Source organism: Dysidea avara, chromosome 1 (genome assembly GCF_963678975.1).
Source record: "Dysidea avara chromosome 1, odDysAvar1.4, whole genome shotgun sequence".
NCBI lineage: Eukaryota > Metazoa > Porifera > Demospongiae > Dictyoceratida > Dysideidae > Dysidea > Dysidea avara.
In genome coordinates this window covers 18,567,727-18,587,494 of record NC_089272.1, presented here as the reverse complement: position 1 = coordinate 18,587,494, position 19,768 = coordinate 18,567,727, and positions in this window count along the sequence as shown.

Sequence of the window (19,768 nt, the reverse complement as noted above, 5' to 3'; positions counted from 1 at the left end):
TATCTCACTTAATTTCTGCTTTATAAATGAAATTACTAGTTTAAATCTGCCATTTGTAATTTCATAGATCTGCCAATAGAAGTACTAGTTTGTTCTATGTATGTTCTATTAGAAGTCCTCAAAAAATGTCACTCTTTAAGAGTATTACAATAATATTATCTAAAATTGAAGTAAATCATGCATGCAATGCAATACATTTATAAGTCTGTGTTCAATAATCATCATTTTGTCTGCATATAGAGAAGAAATGTGAGCCTCAAAGTCAGCCATAAGCTGGTTTTGGGCCTAATTATAAAGTACAAAAAGAAGTGAAATCCACACAAAATAGCCAAACTGTGAAAAAATGGTGCAGCCCTAAAAAGCCTGGGTGAAAAAAGTTGTGAAATCAAAGGTGATTGCCAAGAAATGGCTGCAATGATGTTAATGCTAAAAAATTTAATAATGGCTGTGTGGATTGTTAAATTTATTAGCATTAACACCATAGCAGCTATTTCTTGGCTGCCACCTTTGATTTCACAACTTTTATCACCCAGGCTTTTTAAAGCCACACCATTTTTTCACAGCTTGGCTGTTTTTGTGTAGTGTCATTTACATGAATTGGAAACTGTGCCACACATCCATAAACATGCATGTAGATGTGTACAAGAATCATGACCCTAGGCTGGATTTGCATGTCAACTAAAGTTATTTCTGCTACTGTCAAATGGTGGCATTAATGACTTTATTCTGTTGTGCCTAGATACCCATTTACCTTTCATGCTTGCAAACAACTTTTGTTATACCACAGCCTAATTGCTGCCAGCATTGGAAAATAATGTATAATTGATGCATACCTCTGTAAAGTAGCATTGTCTACAAAACAATAGTTTTATTTCTCCAACAGTTACATACATATAACATATACAGTAAATTCTGGAGACATGTTGTTGTATTTTATTGGTCACAACACATGTAATAGTAGTCCTTGTTAGTAGCACCATATGTGTAGGCATATAATATAAACAGCTACACAAACTTCAAAATTAAATGCCTAACTACTATTGATTTTACTTACTCTGTGTGTGTGTGTGTGTGTATGTGTGTATGGTCCAAGACATGTAATGTCAGCATACAATTTCCAGAACATTGTGAACTAGTTATGCACATACCAGTGATATCCAAGGTCACCAGTCTGCTAGCAATGACTTTTGGATGAATATTGATTATAACATCACACTGATATATTGCACTATCATCACTAGTGTTCAGTTGAGTGATGGTGCATAGGTCTGTGTACACTAGAGTGTCTTCTGTTGTGAAGTTAGCAATGACTCCTTCTTTGTTGTAAACTATCATACCATTCCTTCTCCACACAATATCCACTCTACTGGTGATACCTCTCACAGTAGTCACACTACACTCCAATGATAGTGACTGACCAACTATCTGAGAACTTTGAACAGTTAAAACTATGTTGGGGGTGGGTACTAAGAAGAAATTACACCATATTAAGTAATGTACTATACACTTCCTATGTATGCACACTGTATACATTGGTCCACGTATAGACGTCCTGCATGAAATTAAGCAACACTGTCTCTATAAGGATATATGTCATTATTTATAGCACAACACATCTTACATTTCCTGGTCTGAACACATTAGACAGATAACTAACAAAGCTAACAGTATCAAAGGATTTTTACAACGTAACCTTCATAGCTGCCCAATCTCGGTCAAAGTGAGTTGTTACAAGTCACTTATTAAACCAATCCTAGAGTATGCCTGTGTGGTCTGGGACCCTTATACACAAAAGGATATCTTAGCTATTGAATCAGTTCAAAGACGGTGTGCGAGGTTTGTGTATAATAATTATTCTTCATATGCAAGTGTCACAAACATGTTACAAAATTTGAATTGGCCACCTCTGGCTCACTGCAGAAACCAGCTGAAAGCGATCACAATGTTTAAGATCATGCACCAATTAATAGATATACCGGCTGATACCATACTCATACCAGCTCCATCTAACTACTCTCTACGAGGTCATTCAATGAGGCTGTTACAGCCAAACACAAGAGTAAACTCATACCTTAACTCATTCTTCCCTTCAAGTATAAAGATTTGGAATAACTTACCCAACGACCTCATCACCTGTTCAAGTTTAGACCAATTTAAAGCAAGGCTAGCTGAACATCAATTAACCACATAATTAATTTTGCTGATTTATTATCTGTGCTTGTATATACTCTTTGTAAGAGGTTTTGCACAGTAAACAATAATAATAATAATAATTTCTCTTTTCAAAATTTATTCTACAATGAAATAATCAAACTATAAATTTATTGTGTTTTGAAATTATACAATTTTAGTACTGTGTGAATATTCGAAATATTATCTAGTTGGATTGCTACACCTGATAAACTGGTCAGTAGCCCACTTTAGTACATATTTGTATGTTCACATTGAGCTGTTACCTCAAAACATTAGCTAAATGCTATCCTACTAGGACCTGTGAGAAGGCTAAAGCCTGTGAATACAGGGAGTCTGAAACATGTACTGTACAGTAACTAAAACTTTGAAGAATGCAGAAAAAATCCCAGACCAAGTGGTGACTTGATCCTCTGCAACATGCAGTCTAGGCATGCACTAAAGAAGCCACAACAGCCAGGATGTGAAATTTTCTCCGCATTCAACCAGAACCAAGAGATAAAATTATGCAAGATCTTGAAATTTGACTCACTTCCAGTACTACTTGATCCACTAAAAATACTTCAAAATCTTTTCGTTCAAATGTCTGACATTTTATTTTCATGATTTATCAAAATTTTAATTCTCGCTACATTTTGTATCCTTTTTCTATGGGAATCAACATAAGTGTACAGTCTGATATGTGCCTTTCCCAATTGTAATCAACCGTATCCACTCTTCACACCTTTGTTGTCATCACTATCATCTAGTTAGCTGAAGCATCATTTTCTTGAGAAAAACCCTTTTATATGTTTTCTCAAGTACAGCATATCAGCTCAATGTGAACAAACTATAGCCATGGCTTTGAAATTTTCACCAGCAGCACACATCTCAGTGATCTCACACATGCAAACAACTTATCTAGCATTTCTATTGTCTAGGGCTAGGCCCTTGCCTTTACAGAGTTTATAGGTATTCCCCTCACACTCCTGTAGGCTGACAAAATTACAGCTTCCATGCCAATAAGTTTAAGACAAGTTCAATAGGAAATCATATAGTTTGATATTGTACCAAATTCATGCTACTATTATCTTGAATTTTATTTAAACACCAATATGATCACTTCGCAATTTTAGTCTTATCTACCTATGCATATCACACTGTTTGAAAATTTTCAGTTAACATCAGCTGTTGGAGATAATTTAATAATACTTTTATTACAGCTGATAGAGGTATAAAAATCCATTTATATTATTAAATTAAAATGTGCTTACCAGTAACATCCAGTGTAACATCGCTGTTGACCGTTACAGGTGGAATGCTATTAATCACCATCTCACACTGATATGTTCTATTAATGTCAGTATCCTTCAATAGTGTAATAGTGTACACATCCATGTATTCTCTCATGTCATCTGTTGACGAGGTAATGTTAGGAGTTTCTGTTCTGTTGAGTTCTACATCATCACTACTCCACACAATATCCACTCTACTGGTGATACCTCTCACAGCAGTCACACTACACTCCAGCATTAGTGACTGACCAACTATTTGAGTGTTGGGAGCAGTTACAGTCATGAGATCAGGTATTGGTACTATTGGATGAAGATAAATACAATAAACCTTACAATATTCGCAATCTGGTTTGATAGTACAGAATGTATGTGACCTATTTTATCAGTTAGCAATTGCAGTGTGTTCTAAGACCACCACGCTATACATAATATGGCTTCAATAATTTAGTTGTCCAAACCTTGGGTATGATTATGATATCACTTTAAAAGCCACCCTTATTAAAGAAGTACAGTAAAGGCACCAAGTGAGATTATTCAACTTGTTCAATAATTTTTTGGCTAAAATAAAAGCACTTGGTTAGTGGTTTTGTGATTAACACACACACACACACACACACACACACACACACACACACACACACACACACACACACACACACACACACACACACACACACACACACACACACACACACACACACACACACACACACACACACACACACACACACATATGCGGGTACTGCTAAAAGCCGGCATGGAATGGAACAGAACGGGGCATGCACCAAGTTAAAATTAGTTTTTTTCAGATTGTACATCATTCCCTACTGTCACATAACTAGAATTGTTTTTCTTCTACTTATAGGGGCATGCTAAACATCGCTCACTCGAAGTTTCTATTTAATTCCCACTGCAATAATGCATTTTACAATCACCTACACTGAAAAACGATCATTTAACCTGCTAACTATTATTTTGTAAGCATTGTAAACACATAATTCACAGCCACTAACATACACTGTAGTTAACTCTCAAATAATCATTACCAATCTTGGCAAACTTCAGAAAACTATCCTCACTGTTACTAAAGGCTTGGATACAACTATAACATGAAAATACTACAGTAGTTTACCTTTTAGAATGATAAGGAAGTAATTCTACACCAGGATTAAACAGAATTTGATTGATTGGTAAGAGCACAATATGCCAAGTGACAGGCATAGAAGGAAACTAACTTTAGCACAATTCTAGTTACTGTGTGGCAGTTGGAAACAATACAAAATCCTATTTTTCTGCTAGGTGCACCCCCCAATTGGTTCCGTTCCAGATTTTAGCACTACCCCACACACGCACACATGCACACAACACATGTTCAGATTGTAGAGAGACACTCATTACAACATTAAAGTCATCAAGCAGTTTGCAGATAAAAATTTAACATGAGCCTGAAGACAATATAATTTGGTTATAAATATGAATAATGCATAGTTATTTATTTATGTATTCAAAACACTGCACTGAAGGTGCATTGTGTAGTCATACCATTACATATACCATAGACAATGATTATTAGGCACACATGGTTATTATCACACGGGGGCGCGGAGCAGGCCAAATAGTGAGGGGGCCACGCCAGCTGTAAGTTGAAGACCAAAAAAGAGGTCACTACCTGCTGACAATAGCTGCTTTCCACGAATTATATCTCCTTATTCTACGTAGCTAAGTAGCTTGCTACACTGCTTTTCTGAATACTGTGACTGCTCTGTTGGAGTATCCAGATCCTGACTGTTCTATTAGAGTATCTCGAACTTTTCTTGCAAACGGTGTCCCATAAAAGTGGAGGCCATGGCCCCCTGTCTCCACTGCCTATGTTAGCGCATATTTCCTGTTAAGCGCACTTGGCATATTTGCAGTAGACAACTGTTTGTTGAGCAAAATATAGTTGAAATCACTGCTGCAAGCTCATGCTATATAATTTGGAAGCAAAAAACCATTAGAACAGACCAGAAGCATTGCAGTACACTTGGAGCCTCACCAGTGATGTATTGATCAAATACTACTACCTGATTGACCGCCTGTAATGAAAATAGCTACTCAACTCCCTAGGGTTGCTATTTGCTCGATGGAACAAACTATTTGACTGAATCCTGGTATCCAAATCACTTGAAAAATGAGCCAACACAAATAATGCTAAGCAGAAGAAACTCCTTGTTGCTAGCATGCAGTTGACAAGCATAGCGAATTTGACAAAAATCCTTCAATAATTATAAGTGCATGCAACTTAATTAGCAGAGTCCACAGTTTAGATATAATAATCTTTCCTTATAACATTCTATGGATGCTAGAGTTTAGTACTGCTACATTTAAGAAAGTTATTTTGTATGGTAAAGTTAAACATGAATATACAGCACCATACAGTAAGTTTGTTGTTACTGTCATATATTGCATGCGTACATATTTAGTAAGATCACTTCATCATTGCAGCCATGTTTAACCTAATAAGAATTAAAGACATGAAAACATAGCTCTTCAACTTTGTTACAGTAGAATGCTTGACACAGTAATAAGTAGTGCAGAGAGGTTCAATTATAGTTGATGCACCAGTCTTTTTCTACTAGAAAATCTTTGATGAAATAATTATGGATGGTTTATTAGAATATTTGATGGTTCCATTGCAGTATATCAATCTAAACTGTTCTAAATTTAGTAAGCCATAACAAATTGATTTATGTTTCAAATACAAAGGGTCAATATTTTGGGACAAAACCAAAAATAAATTAAAACCAGGTGATCTTTTTAAAATAGTGTATTGTTAGTAATGTTAGGCGGCATAAAGTTAATTGAGGGATTTGATTTGGGGGGTGTTTTGAAGCAAAATGTGTTTTTACAAGGAACTCGGGATATTTGAAATAACTAAATCAAAATAGAATATGTATTTAATGAATTAAGTGGTATTATATGGCTATAGACTCCTTCGTTAAATAATCATAGGTTTAAAGTAAAGAGGATTTACTTTTTTTTCAATGAGCCATAACTCCTACACCTGCAAAGGTTGAAATACTATAAAAGAACAGCCATTTAAATAAAGTTTACAATTTATAAGTTAATGGAGTAACAAACATAGTGGCTGTGGTGTCTAGTATTGCATAAAGTGGGAACAGGTTAGAGACAGTGCATGTGTAATTGTTGCATGACAGCTTATCACTTAATTCATTACTTCGACACACGTTGGTCAAGTATGTGCAGCATCCATATATGGATGAACTCCTCTTTCTACAATGCACCCCTTGTCTTGTTCATAATTGCTGAGTTTATTACATACATTTCACTTTGTGGATTAGGTATAGCAGTAAAAAATGATTATACATGTATTGTAGTGGATTACGATGAAACATTATACACGCATGTGTGTACAGGTATGTGTTTGTGATGTATGCATAGTTACAGTTCTTGGTAACATATAATTGATTGGATGCTTAACAAAATTAATGTATGTTAATGCCATGTTTCTCTTCATATAGGGCAATGCCATCAAGATTGTTATATTAGTGTGTATATGTTTTTTACCCAGGTGCTTGTTTTGGAACTTTTTTTACTCTCCAGGTCTGATCATTGTAATGATGCAGTTATTTCCAACTTGTTGATAAGTGTCACTTGGACTAATACTGTGTGAGGTGTTTGTTGGCTCACCGGTGTGATTAATGAGTGTCAGTGGTGGGAGCCTACTGATGTCACTCATCGAGTATTGTCAGTGTGACTAAGGTGGAAGTCTCTGTACATCATGGAGCTACTGTTGTATTTAAGCAGCATGCATGTATTTTCTACTGGTAGAAGCTTACCAGTGCAGCTGATCTGAGTGGTCAGTCAGCTTCTACATTCTGTTATAGCATGGGATGTAATAGTACTAAGGGTTCCATAGGTGTCTGCCATAAAAAGTCCTGAAATCCTTTCAGTTGTTTTGTAAGTTAGATTTCAATGTATTGATGCTTAATTTTAATATCAAAGCATTGGTTTACTGCAGTCGTTAGTGGAGTGAGATATAAACAAATTAGCTTGCAAGTTACATACTTTAACATTTAAGTGATAAGTGAAACTGCCCATTAAGTTCTCCTCACTACAGTCAGACAGAGCCCTTATATACAGATATACCATCCTTAACCACGATCATTTGATAGTGTTGGATAATACGACAATAAAGTGCTGACTGAAGAAACAAGATAGTGGTGTGCTACTATGTATAAGGTGAATGAACACATTAATACTCTATAAAACAGTCAGGTATAGCTGAAATAATTGACAGCTTCATTTATTTTTCTACCTGCTGGGGTCACTGCTAGAGGTAATAATAAACAAGATTTAATGTTGCTTGTCAGTTTAACCCGGTCAGCAGGTCTTACCCTGTTGTGAGCGGGTTTCCACCGTCAACAGATGGTGGTTGTTTTGGTAGGTGTGCAGGGTTCCATGGATTCTCCTATTAATTCTCAAATAGGCCCCTTTTCAACAATTTTTACATGATGTATACAGCATGTTTTACTACAAAGGCTTGGAGGTAGGAATGCTTGGGGATTCTAACATTCTCTGAAGCCACAAGAATTTCCGCATGCCAAAGAAAGGCAACTGCCTTTCCCTCCAAGCCATAGGAACCGTAAACCTCTGGGATATTCCCTGCACACCCACCACAAAGAATGTCCTCAAATCAAAACGATTTCCAGATTGGTGTAAATGTTTGCCGCATCGCACTGAACTATGTTGAACTGCTTGTATCAAACTGAACCATGTTGAACCGCTCTGGAGTGGACCTGCTAGGGATAGTTCGATCTAGTTCTACATACCCAATATAAACAGTTGTGACCTTGCAATTCAGCTTAGTTCTAATAAACAGAATAAGATGTGCAAAAAAATACAGCTAGAATGCATATGGTGACTGTAATGATGAAATGAGGTGAGCAGTTCTCCTGTGCATGTTACTCACTCCTTAACCCAAGTAGTAAAATTATAAGCACTGGTAACAGGGGGTCAACAGGTGGTCAGGTTATGCTCCCCTGGTAAAGCTAGACCATCTGAGATTGACTGTGAGAGCAATTTAAGTTGTTAAATTCTATCAAAGTATTGTATTAAAAAATTGCTTGACTGCATGTTGTATCAGGGTAAGTGTTCTATATTAGGGTGACTGCTCCACTAGAGTATATCGATCTTGCTTGACCGGTTTCTGAAAGTAAACCTTAGTAGCTATCCACTTGGAGCTGCACTGGATGGACTCCTACTATGTACACTATAAGTTGGACTAAATAGCATACAAACCCTGTTAATGGATGTTTTCAATACATCTAATGGTGCAACATAACTCCCAGTTCAGTGACTTCAGATATAAATACCTAGTGAGGCGGCTGCCTCACCTGCCTACACTGTAGCTACACCTCAGCGGGGACACAATTAATATGTAACTGATGTCAGATCTACACCTGTAGTAAGTAGAAGGTGGATTCATTGTCTGTACTAGCTAGCTCTATAAATGCTTCAAAGAATCTGCTCAAAGTGTGGTGTAAAGAGGTTTGTACTATGCATTATGCTGACTGCAGGATGAATGAAGCTATAGGTTGCCATTGGAGAATAAGTGGACTTCAAGCGTTGTGCCATTGTGATTAAAAATGAAGACTGGTGTTGGGTTATATAGTCTATGTGAGAAATAGTAAACATCGGTGCTGCTCAGCATTATAGCATCTCTCGAGTAGGAGACACTAAACCATTCATGTAGAGTACTGCACAGTTGCCTGGAGTGCGTGTGTATGTCCATCCCATTTATCCCCCAGACTCTGCAGTCACAGATGAGGTAGTGGAGCTGGCTGGTGGCCGTAAACAAAAGAACAAATGCAGGTTACCATGGGAGATGTGATCAGCTGTGCTATTATTGTACACCTGCTAAGTGTCTACAGGCTACACCAATCTCGAAATTAGTAAAACAAGAACCACAGGCTGCATTACAAGTACGTGGCAACTTTATAGTGTCTATTCACAGCAGTGACAACTCTGTCTGTCTCTGGAATGGTCAAACTCAAATCGTTCCACAAAGCTCAAACAGTTGGATTTTTTTTATTTTTATAAAATTACTATGATGTTATATTTGACCCCATGTAGTGGTAGCTGCCATTTTTGTTTGTTCTACTTGCCAAAACACACCATAGTCTGGCACCTCTGTTTGGATCAGATGATTGAGAGTCCGGGCACTGTTGTTCCCACAAAAGTAGACTCGACCCATTCCAATCAGCTAAGGCTTGTCACCAACACAGATCAGTTCAAACTTTATCATTCAGAGTATATTTAGTGTTGGTTGCTGTTGCATACATGCGGAACATAAATGATTTGGCATAACCAACAACCTCCACGGCTTGCTTTTCCCACACAATCTGTCCTACATCCTAGCCATAATATATAAGTAGAATTCGATGCCCCTGGAATGCCTTAATATTAGCAGATTAGAAAAATTGTATACAAGTTGTGCTGCCCATTAGAGCTGCTCTAGACAGTCCAAGGTAAGAAGTTCGATAGAATATTGAAGTTTGAGGGCATGACAAACATATACCTAAAGATATTTGAAATGTGGTAATATATTTATTTTAAATTCAATTATGTCAGCGAAGTACCTTAGCCAAGTTAAACTATCCCTTTTAATGCGTCGATGTGGTGTGTGGGCAAGGAGCAACAATCTAGTGGAAAGCAATAGTCGTGAACAATTTATACATAGTGTGTTTCCAAGACAATCTTTTTTCTTTTGGTTGAGTTTGTTTACAAGTTGCAAGATAGATGGTAAAAACACTGGGGTCATTTGAGTTATCAAACTCACTAGGTGTTATTTGGAATGGCTAAGTTTGCTGGCCTTATCTTAGGTGCAACATGCTCGGTTTTGCATTTGTCAATTCTCCCTCTTATATCCTCTTAATTAGCTTGGCTGGCACTGGCCATAGTCTCTGTTGTATCTTTGGTATGAACAATATCTATGGGGTCGGGATCCTTGAAATGGCCGACTGGTTAGATAATTGGTAATCAGGTACCTCACATAAGCTTTTCCTAACAAAATATCATCACATAAATGGGCAACATGTGCCATGCCATTTAAACATTTATTTCCTTAATTCACTTAAGTATTGTGAATCACAAAACATACTGTCCGTAGTCACCTTAGTAACACACAAATACATTTAAGTTATTATGAATATATAGATGTACAAGAATGACTATCTCCACTGCATATGAAATTACCAACATGTGCAATTATATCTACACACATGCATGCATATATATACCCATATATATATATATATATACACACACACACAAATATATAATAGGTATTCTATCCCTTTTAAGGGAGGGGGTGTGGGGGCAATACCTTTTCTGCACGGATGAAAACCCTTGTCATCAGTCAACACTGATTGCCACTTAAACTCAATTGTCACTGTTGCAAATTACACCCTCTGCCAATTATTGCAGTTTGTATGCTAATAAGGAGGCACTACGGAGGCACACACATTCACCCAGTAGTCTGCACTGGGGCACTGCAGACCCTGAGACCAAGGAGTATTCATTACATTAAGGTCCCAAACGGCATCTATGGAGGAGTGGAGGTGGTTGCATATTGTCTGTACTATTACCTCAGACACACTTATTTGTTGTAAATGTAATACATGTACCTGAATGACTACAAATGAAAATACTAGTATGTATCAGTGTTCTATTCCTTTGGGGGGGGGGGGGGGGGGGGGGCAGTACCTTAATCTGCCCAGGTGAACTCTCTTTGTTACCAATTAACATTGATTGCTTGTTGCAAATTACCCTTTGCCAAATTATTGCAGTTTTAAGGAGGCACTACGGAGGCGTACACATTCACCCAGCGGTCCGCGCTGGGGCACTGCGGACCCTGAGACCAAGGAGTATTCATTATATTAAACGGCATCTATGGAGGAGTGGAGGTGGTTGCATATTGTCTGTACTATTACCTCAGACACACTTATTTGTTGTAAATGTAATACATGTACCAGAATGACTACAAATGAAAATACTAACATCTAACATACACTGTATATTACACACACACACCCATATTAGTATGTATCAGTGTTGTATTCTTTTAGGGGGGTGGGGGCAGTACCTTAATCTGCTTAGGTGAATGCTCTTTGTTACCGATCAACATTGATTGCTTGTTGCATATTACCCTTTGCCAAATTATTGCAGTTTGTATGCTAAGGAGGCATGTGTTACGGCACTACAGAGGCGCACACACGCACACATTCACCTGGTGGTCCAGCCGGGGCACTGCGGACCCTGAGACCAAGGAGTGTCCCTAATAGTAAGGTCCCAACAGCATCTACGGAAGGCGAGTCGCCTATGAACAACAAAGACAAAAATATTGTAGCTAATTAGAACTCGCTTGGCATCATTGATACATAGGTTTAGTTGTTAAAAATGGAGCAATCTTGTAACCTCCTGGACGATTGTGGGGACGTTATTCCGCGTTAGGGTAGCTGTTTGATAGCCTCTGTTGGTTCCTGTGTTAGCAGTAACTTCCGTTAAGTTCCCTGACTTTTCTGTTATCTCCTGCTGTAATGCCTTACTGCACCTCTTCTGGGCATCTTTTAGGCGGAATATCGACGAATGTACTGGTGGTAACATCGGGTCTAGTTCCTTCACTTTTCTGTGACGCCTCTCCCGTGTGTCACTTTGGCGGCACATCAACGAAACAATGAATGTCTCATTGAGTTGGCAGCGTTGAACTTCCCGTAAAGCTCCAAGACTGTTTCATTTTCTGCTGTAAAGCCCCTCTTGCAGCGTCCTTTTTTGGCGGTATGTTAACGAAACGACAAGATTTGCTATGCCATGTAGTACCATGTGTTCTAACACCTCTACATGCGCCTTTTCTTGTAACCCATGCGCAATGTTATTCTCCAATTATTGCCAACCCTTCTCACGTGTGTGCCTGCCCAATCTTCCCCCTAGTCATGGTAGAGCTTCAGGTTAGTCACTATCATAATACACTCATGCATGCTTGACTGCAACATTAACCTAGTTTAACTAGTTAAACTCCATTAAATTTTGCAAACAAGATTTTTCAATCCATGAAACATAAGATTAATTGATTCTAATGCAGGCAAAGAGCTGCATTAAAGGTCTATGGGCACCATGTGCCCACAGCCAGAGGAAACAGCTACAGTACTTATAAAAGTGATGGGTGCACCGGGCTAAGGAAAATGGAGTTTATGTGGATCATCAGAGTGGAAGTTTGCAGCAAAGTGTTCTGAGAAACAAGAAATGGTAAGGCCTTACTCTTACAGTCAAATAAGTTTGAACATTCTCAGAGGAGATTATTCCTACTCTTTGCTTTTTCCATATTTTGTATTGCTAACACATAGTAAATATTTAGAGGGGTACTTTTGTACAGTACCTCATGTACCTCACTTTCCAGAACAATTTTAAACATCCCAATATATCTACATCTAGATCATCACAAACAAGCTATTATGTGGAACTAATGTATGTATATGCATATTTAGCTTTTACATCCTTACTAGTAAGACTCTTCATTTCCACTGAGCTTGATTCAGTAGTGTCCAGTATCATCACATTACACTCATATGTACCCTCATCTCCCTCCATCAGGTACTTAAACTGGAGATTACTAGTGTAATTGTTACCACTACCACTGGTTGGGCTGATGATCACTCTACTATCATTTCTAATAGTGTCTCCTCCCGGTCCCATCCAACTTATCATTACTGAACTCAACTCCACTCCACTAACTGTACTCACTGTACACTGGATATCGTGAAGACTGCCTACCATAGCTGCTTGTATAGGGCCAGATGGTGTTATGGTGATAACGGGTGTAGGAACTATTAAAATAATGCTTAACTTAATAAATATGCAACTCATTACATACCAGTAACATCCAATGTGACATTGTCATTAACTTTAATTGGTGGCTTGGAATTGATTATAGCCTCACACTGATATGTCCTGCCATCATCGCTAACATCCAGTGGTGAAATGATGTAAGTGCTAGAATATACAGCAAAGTTTCGTGTGGTGGAATCTTTGGCAATTGTATGTTCTTGGTTGAGAACTCTATCATCACTACTCCACACAATATCCACTCTACTGGTGATACCTCTCACAGTAGTCACACTGCACTCCAGTGTTAGTGACTGACCAACTATCTGAACATGATGTGCATTTAGACTTAAACCATAAGTTGTGGGGACTATAGCAATGAAAGTAACCATCCATTACACCTTGGTTAAAATTCACACAAAAAGTCTTATATGACTGATAAACCTTTAGCCTACTAGCTAACATTTACAATGTCACAATGTTGATATAACATAACTGTTGAATACTAGGTGATACAAATGCACATTGTATGCCTCCAGTGTACTATAAATATACATATATTGTTCTGAAAATAAATAGATTACATGCATATGTGCAAATTTCTATAGGTGAATTTAATGTGGTAGAATGGCATATATCTACAGTATATGATTATGATGTGTGGGGAAATTTAGGGGCTGTTGAAAGTTGCTTGTTGTGTGAGTGAGAGCTTAAACTGATTCAACTAACCCATGGCACTATCCAGTTCTTTGTGAATAGTAGATTCAACAATATCATTTACCAAACTACCAGAGGACTTGCTGATATAACCCATAATCAGCTTATTGCAGTTTTTCACTTAACCAGTGAATCAAGACACACGGTAGTGTGTCGTGCGGCCCAAGAAGCCGGCGCGTAACACCCGTGAGTATATTGACAGGAAGAAAGAAAACGCAATTTTCGCACCTCCGTAGCTCTGTGCTTCCTTGATGAAACAAGACGATTTTTGCTGTGGACATTCCCTCCAACTGCAGCACTCCACATTCCAAATTTGACCGAAATCGCTTCACGAGTTCCCGAGATATGCGACTTCAAAAATTGGCTCAGTTTCTTCGTTTTTTTTCTTCTTCTTACGTATTTTTCTTTTTCTTGTCGCACACTTACAAAAACTGCTATAAAACGCGAACGCGTTATCCGATTGCCTTGAAATTTGGCACACAGAAGGGGGATATAAAGGCGCATCTCGGTACCAACTTTGGCTGGAATACGATAAACAGGCAAAGAGTTATGAGCGATTATTAACGAAAAATAACACCAATATGTTGTCACGCCTACAGGGTAAACCGCGTATGGGAAGAAGCTGAAAATCGGTGGGTGAATAGGTTAACTATTGAACCTCAAACCTTTTGTGGTTTGAAAGAAATCGAGCTAAAAACCAGGAAGATACAACGAAAAAACCAACAGTGTGTAACAATCACGCAATCGAGATCAGCTAATAAAAAAACGACTGCTTGCCACGCCTACCAGATAAACCGCTTAGGGTAATGCTTTGAAAATCGTTGTACAGATGGAGTAATCATCTTAGAAAGGCTCATCAATGGTGTAGAAGAATCAGACTTAAAGCCACGGAGTTATAACACGAAATCCAACTTGGTGCGGCAAGTGCGAGATCGAGATACTCTAATAGAGCAGTCATCCTAATAGAGCAGTCACCCTGAAGAGAATTCAAGAGATCAGCTAGAAATAAGAAACCTGTATAGAGATCAGCTACACACAAGTCACCCTGTACAGAGATCAGCTAGAAGAAGTTACCTTGTAGGGAGTTCATGCAACTATGGAAAGAGATAGTTCAGCTAGAAAAAATCACCTTGTAGAGTTCAGCTACAAAGAAACCACCATGTAGAGAGTTCAGCTACAAACAAATCGCCCTCTGGAGAGATCAATAGAAGAAGTTACCTTGCAAAGAGTTCAGCTACAAAGAAACCATCATGTAGAGAGTTCAGCTACAAACAAATCTCCCTGTAGAGAGATTAGCTAGAAGAAGTTACCTTGTAGAGAGTTCAGCTACAAAGAAACCATCATGTAGAGAGTTCAGCTACAAACAAATCTCCCTGTAGAGAGATCAGCTAGAAGAAGTTACCTTGTAGAGAGTTCAGCTTCAAACAAATCACACTGTAGAAAGATCAGCTAGAAGAGGTCACCTTGTAGAGAGTTCAGTTACAAAAAAACCACCATGTAGAGAGCTCAGCTACAAACTAGTGACCTTGTAGAGACATCAGCTAGAAGAAGGTACCTTGTAGAGAGTTCAGCTACAAAGAAACCATTCTTTAAAGAGCTCAGCTGCAAACAAATCATCTGTAAAGAATTCAGCTACAAATAAATCACCCTGTAGAAAGATGAGCTAGAAAAGGTTACCTTGTAGAGAGTTCAGTTACAAAGAAACCACCATGTAGAGAATTCAGCTACAAACTAGTGACCCTGTAAAGACACCAGCTAGAAGAAGTTACCTTGAGAGAGTTCAGCTACAAAGAAACCATTATTTAAAGAGCTCAGCTGCAAACAAATCACCTATACAGAATTCAGCTACAAACAAATCACCATGTAGAGAGATCAGCTAGAAGAAGTTAACTTGTGGAGAGTTCAGCTACAAAGAAACCATCATTTAGAGAGTTCAGCTTCAAACAAATCACCTGTAGAGAGTTCAGCTACAAACAAATCTCCCTGTAGAGAGATCAGCTAGAAGAAGTTACCTTGTAGAGAGTTCAGCTACAAAGAAACCACCATGTAGAGAGTTCAGCTGCAAAGAAATCACCCTGTATAAAATTCTGCCACGAACAAATTGCCCTGTAGAAAGATCAGTTAGAAGAATTTACCTTGTAGAGAGTTCAGCTACAAAGAAACCATTCTGTAAAGAGCTCAGCTGCAAACAAATCACCTGTACAGAATTCAGCTACAAACAAATCACCATGTAGAGAGATCAGCTAGAAGAAATTACTTTGTAGAGAGTTCAGCTACAAAGAAACCACCATGTAGAGAGTTCAGCTGCAAACAAATCACCCTGTAGAAAATACAGCCACAAACAAATTGCCCTGTAGAAAGATCAGTTAGAAGAAGTTACCTTATAGAGAGTTCAGCTACAAAGAAACCACCCTGTAGAGAGATCAGCTAGAAGAAGTTACCTTGTAGATCGTTCAGCTACAAACAAATCACCCTGTAGAGAGATCAGCTAGAAAAAGTTACCTTGTAGAGAGTTCAGCTACAAAGAAACCATTCTTTAAAGAGCTCAGCTGCAAACAAATCATCTGTAAAGAATTCAGCTACAAATAAATCACCCTGTAGAAAGATGAGCTAGAAAAGGTTACCTTGTAGAGAGTTCAGTTACAAAGAAACCACCATGTAGAGAATTCAGCTACAAACTAGTGACCCTGTAAAGACACCAGCTAGAAGAAGTTACCTTGAGAGAGTTCAGCTACAAAGAAACCATTATTTAAAGAGCTCAGCTGCAAACAAATCACCTGTACAGAATTCAGCTACAAACAAATCACCCTGTAGAAAGATCAGTTAGAAGAAGTTACCTTGTAGAGAGTTCAGCTACAAAGAAACCATTCTGTAAAGAGCTCAGCTGCAAACAAATCACCTGTACAGAATTCAGCTACAAACAAATCACCCTGTAGAGAGATCAGCTAGAAGAAATTACTTTGTAGAGAGTTCAGCTACAAAGAAACCACCATGTAGAGAGTTCAGCTGCAAACAAATCACCCTGTAGAAAATACAGCCACAAACAAATTGCCCTGTAGAAAGATCAGTTAGAAGAAGTTACCTTATAGAGAGTTCAGCTACAAAGAAACCACCCTGTAGAGAGATCAGCTAGAAGAAGTTACCTTGTAGATCGTTCAGCTACAAACAAATCACCCTGTAGAGAGATCAGCTAGAAAAAGTTACCTTGTAGAGAGTTCAGCTACAAAGAAACCACCATGTAGAGAGTTCAGCTACAAAGAAATCACCCTGTAGAAAATTCTGCCAAAAACAAATTGCCCTGTAGAAAGATCAGTTAGAAGAAGTTACCTTTTAGAGAGTTCAGCTACAAAGAAACCATTCTGTAAAGAGCTCAGCTGCAAACAAATCACCTGTACAGAATTCATCTACAAACAAATCACCCTGTAGAGAGATCAGCTAGAAGAAGTTAACTTGTAGAGAGTTCAGCTACAAAGAAACCATCATTTAGAAAATTCAGCTTCAAACAAATCACCTGTAGAGAGTTCAGTTACAAACAAATCTCCCTGTAGAGAGATCAGCTAGAAGAAGTTACCTTGTAGAGAGTGAAGCTACAAACAAATCACCCTATTGAAAGATCAGCTAGAAGAAGTCAACTTGTAGAAAGTTCAGTTACAAAGAAACCACCATGTAGAGAGTTCAGCTACAAACTAGCCACCTTGTAAAGACATCAGCTAGAAAAGTTACCTTGTAGAGAGTTCAGCTACAAAGAAACCATTCTGTAAAGAGCTCAGCTGCAAACAAATCACCTGTACAGAATTCAGCTACAAACAAATCATCCTGTAGAGAGATCAGCTAGAAGAAATTACCTTGTAGAGAGTTCAGCTACAAAGAAACCATTCTGTAAAGAGTTCAGCTGCAAACAAATCACCTGTACAGAATTCAGCTACAAACAAATCACCCTGTAGAGAGATCAGCTAGAAGATATTACCTTGTAGATAGTTCAGCTACAAACAAATCACCCTGTAGAAAGATCAGTTAGAAGAAGTTACCTTTTAGAGAGTTCAGCTACAAAGAAACCATTTTTTAAAGAGCTCAGCTGCAAACAAATCACCTGTACAGAATTCAGCTACAAACAAATCACCCTGTAGAGAGATCAGCTGGAAGAAATTACCTTGTAGATAGTTCAGCTACAAACAAATCACGCTGTAGAAAGATCAGTTAGAAGAAGTTACTTTGTAGAGAGTTCAGCTACAAAGAAACCATTTTGTAAAGAGCTCAGCTGCAAACACATCGCCTGTACAGAATTCAGCTACGAACAAATCACCCTGTAGAGAGATCAGCTAGAAGAAGTTACCTTGTAGATAGTTCAGCTACAAACAAATCTCTCTGTAGAGAGATCAGCTAGAAGAAATTGCCTTGTAGAGAGTTCAGCTACAAAGAAACCATCATGTGGAGAGTTCAGCTGCAAAGAAATCACCACTGCCCAAATTTCAAGGCAATAGCTCTTTCCAATCTGAAGTTATCAATTGTCAAAGTTGGCAAATTGGATGTGTGTGGAAGGCCCCTTTTTGCAAATCCGGTCACATATGTATTATATATATAATTTGTACATTTACTGATAAAATATTTAAAGTATATATACTTCATCTTTACTTCTTCCTGTAGTAAAGAAAAAAAACATAGGTTAAAAAAGTCCCAAAGCTGGCCATAGGCCGGCTTTGGGGTATACAAATACAAAAAGAAATGAAATCTAATCCAAAACAGCCAAGCTGTAAAAAAAGTGTGCGGCCGTCAGAAAGGCTATGGTGAAAAAAGATGTGAAATCCAAGGTGGCGGCCAAGAAATGGCTGTGATGGTAGGTTAATGGTAAAAATTTTAATAACGACAATTCAGGTGAATTTTTGTGCCGCTTCACAAAATTTACCTGAATTGTCATTATTAAAATTTTTACCATTAACCTACCATCACAGCCATTTCTTGGCCGCCACCTTGGATTTCACATCTTTTTTCACCATAGCCTTTCTGAGGGCCGCACACTTTTTTTACAGCTTGGCTGTTTTGGATTAGATACTTATGACCCCATCAATTTTGAAAAACACATACTGCATGCATTGCAAAACTATGACATAAAATGTTTAAATTGCATTGTTTACTCAGATGCTTCACTATGCTTATCGCAATTGTATACACACTCAGTCTGATCAGAATCTTTTCTAGTCTGAACCATACACCAAGGATTAAGTACCAAAAGTAGTCTAGCACTGTCATAACTTATGTACACTGTTTCTAGTCAAGTACAGCAGTTGAGGTATTGAATTGAAATTTCATGCAGCCCACAAGTCGAAGGTAACACTGGAAAACATGTTATAAATACATATACATTTGCACTTTCATAGCTGACAAGTGCAAGTAGGCCGGTGTTCAAACCTCAAGTTTGCTTGTCTAAGGCACTCGGTAATTAAGCATTTACATAGTAAATAGTGGAACACAGGATTCTATGGAATTTAGTAACCCAAAGGCCCTGTGTTGTGGCACCAAAGTGATACAAAGATGCTACTACAGGGCTTTAGGGTTTCTAAATTCCATGGAATCCTGTGTTCCGATGTCTAACCTATGTTAGACTACAGCTTGTTTTTGTAACTACACATCTGCTCTTAACATGAGAAACACAGCATTAATTAGTAGAACCAAGTCCATTACACTTTCCTCTAATTAGTGCAGTACAT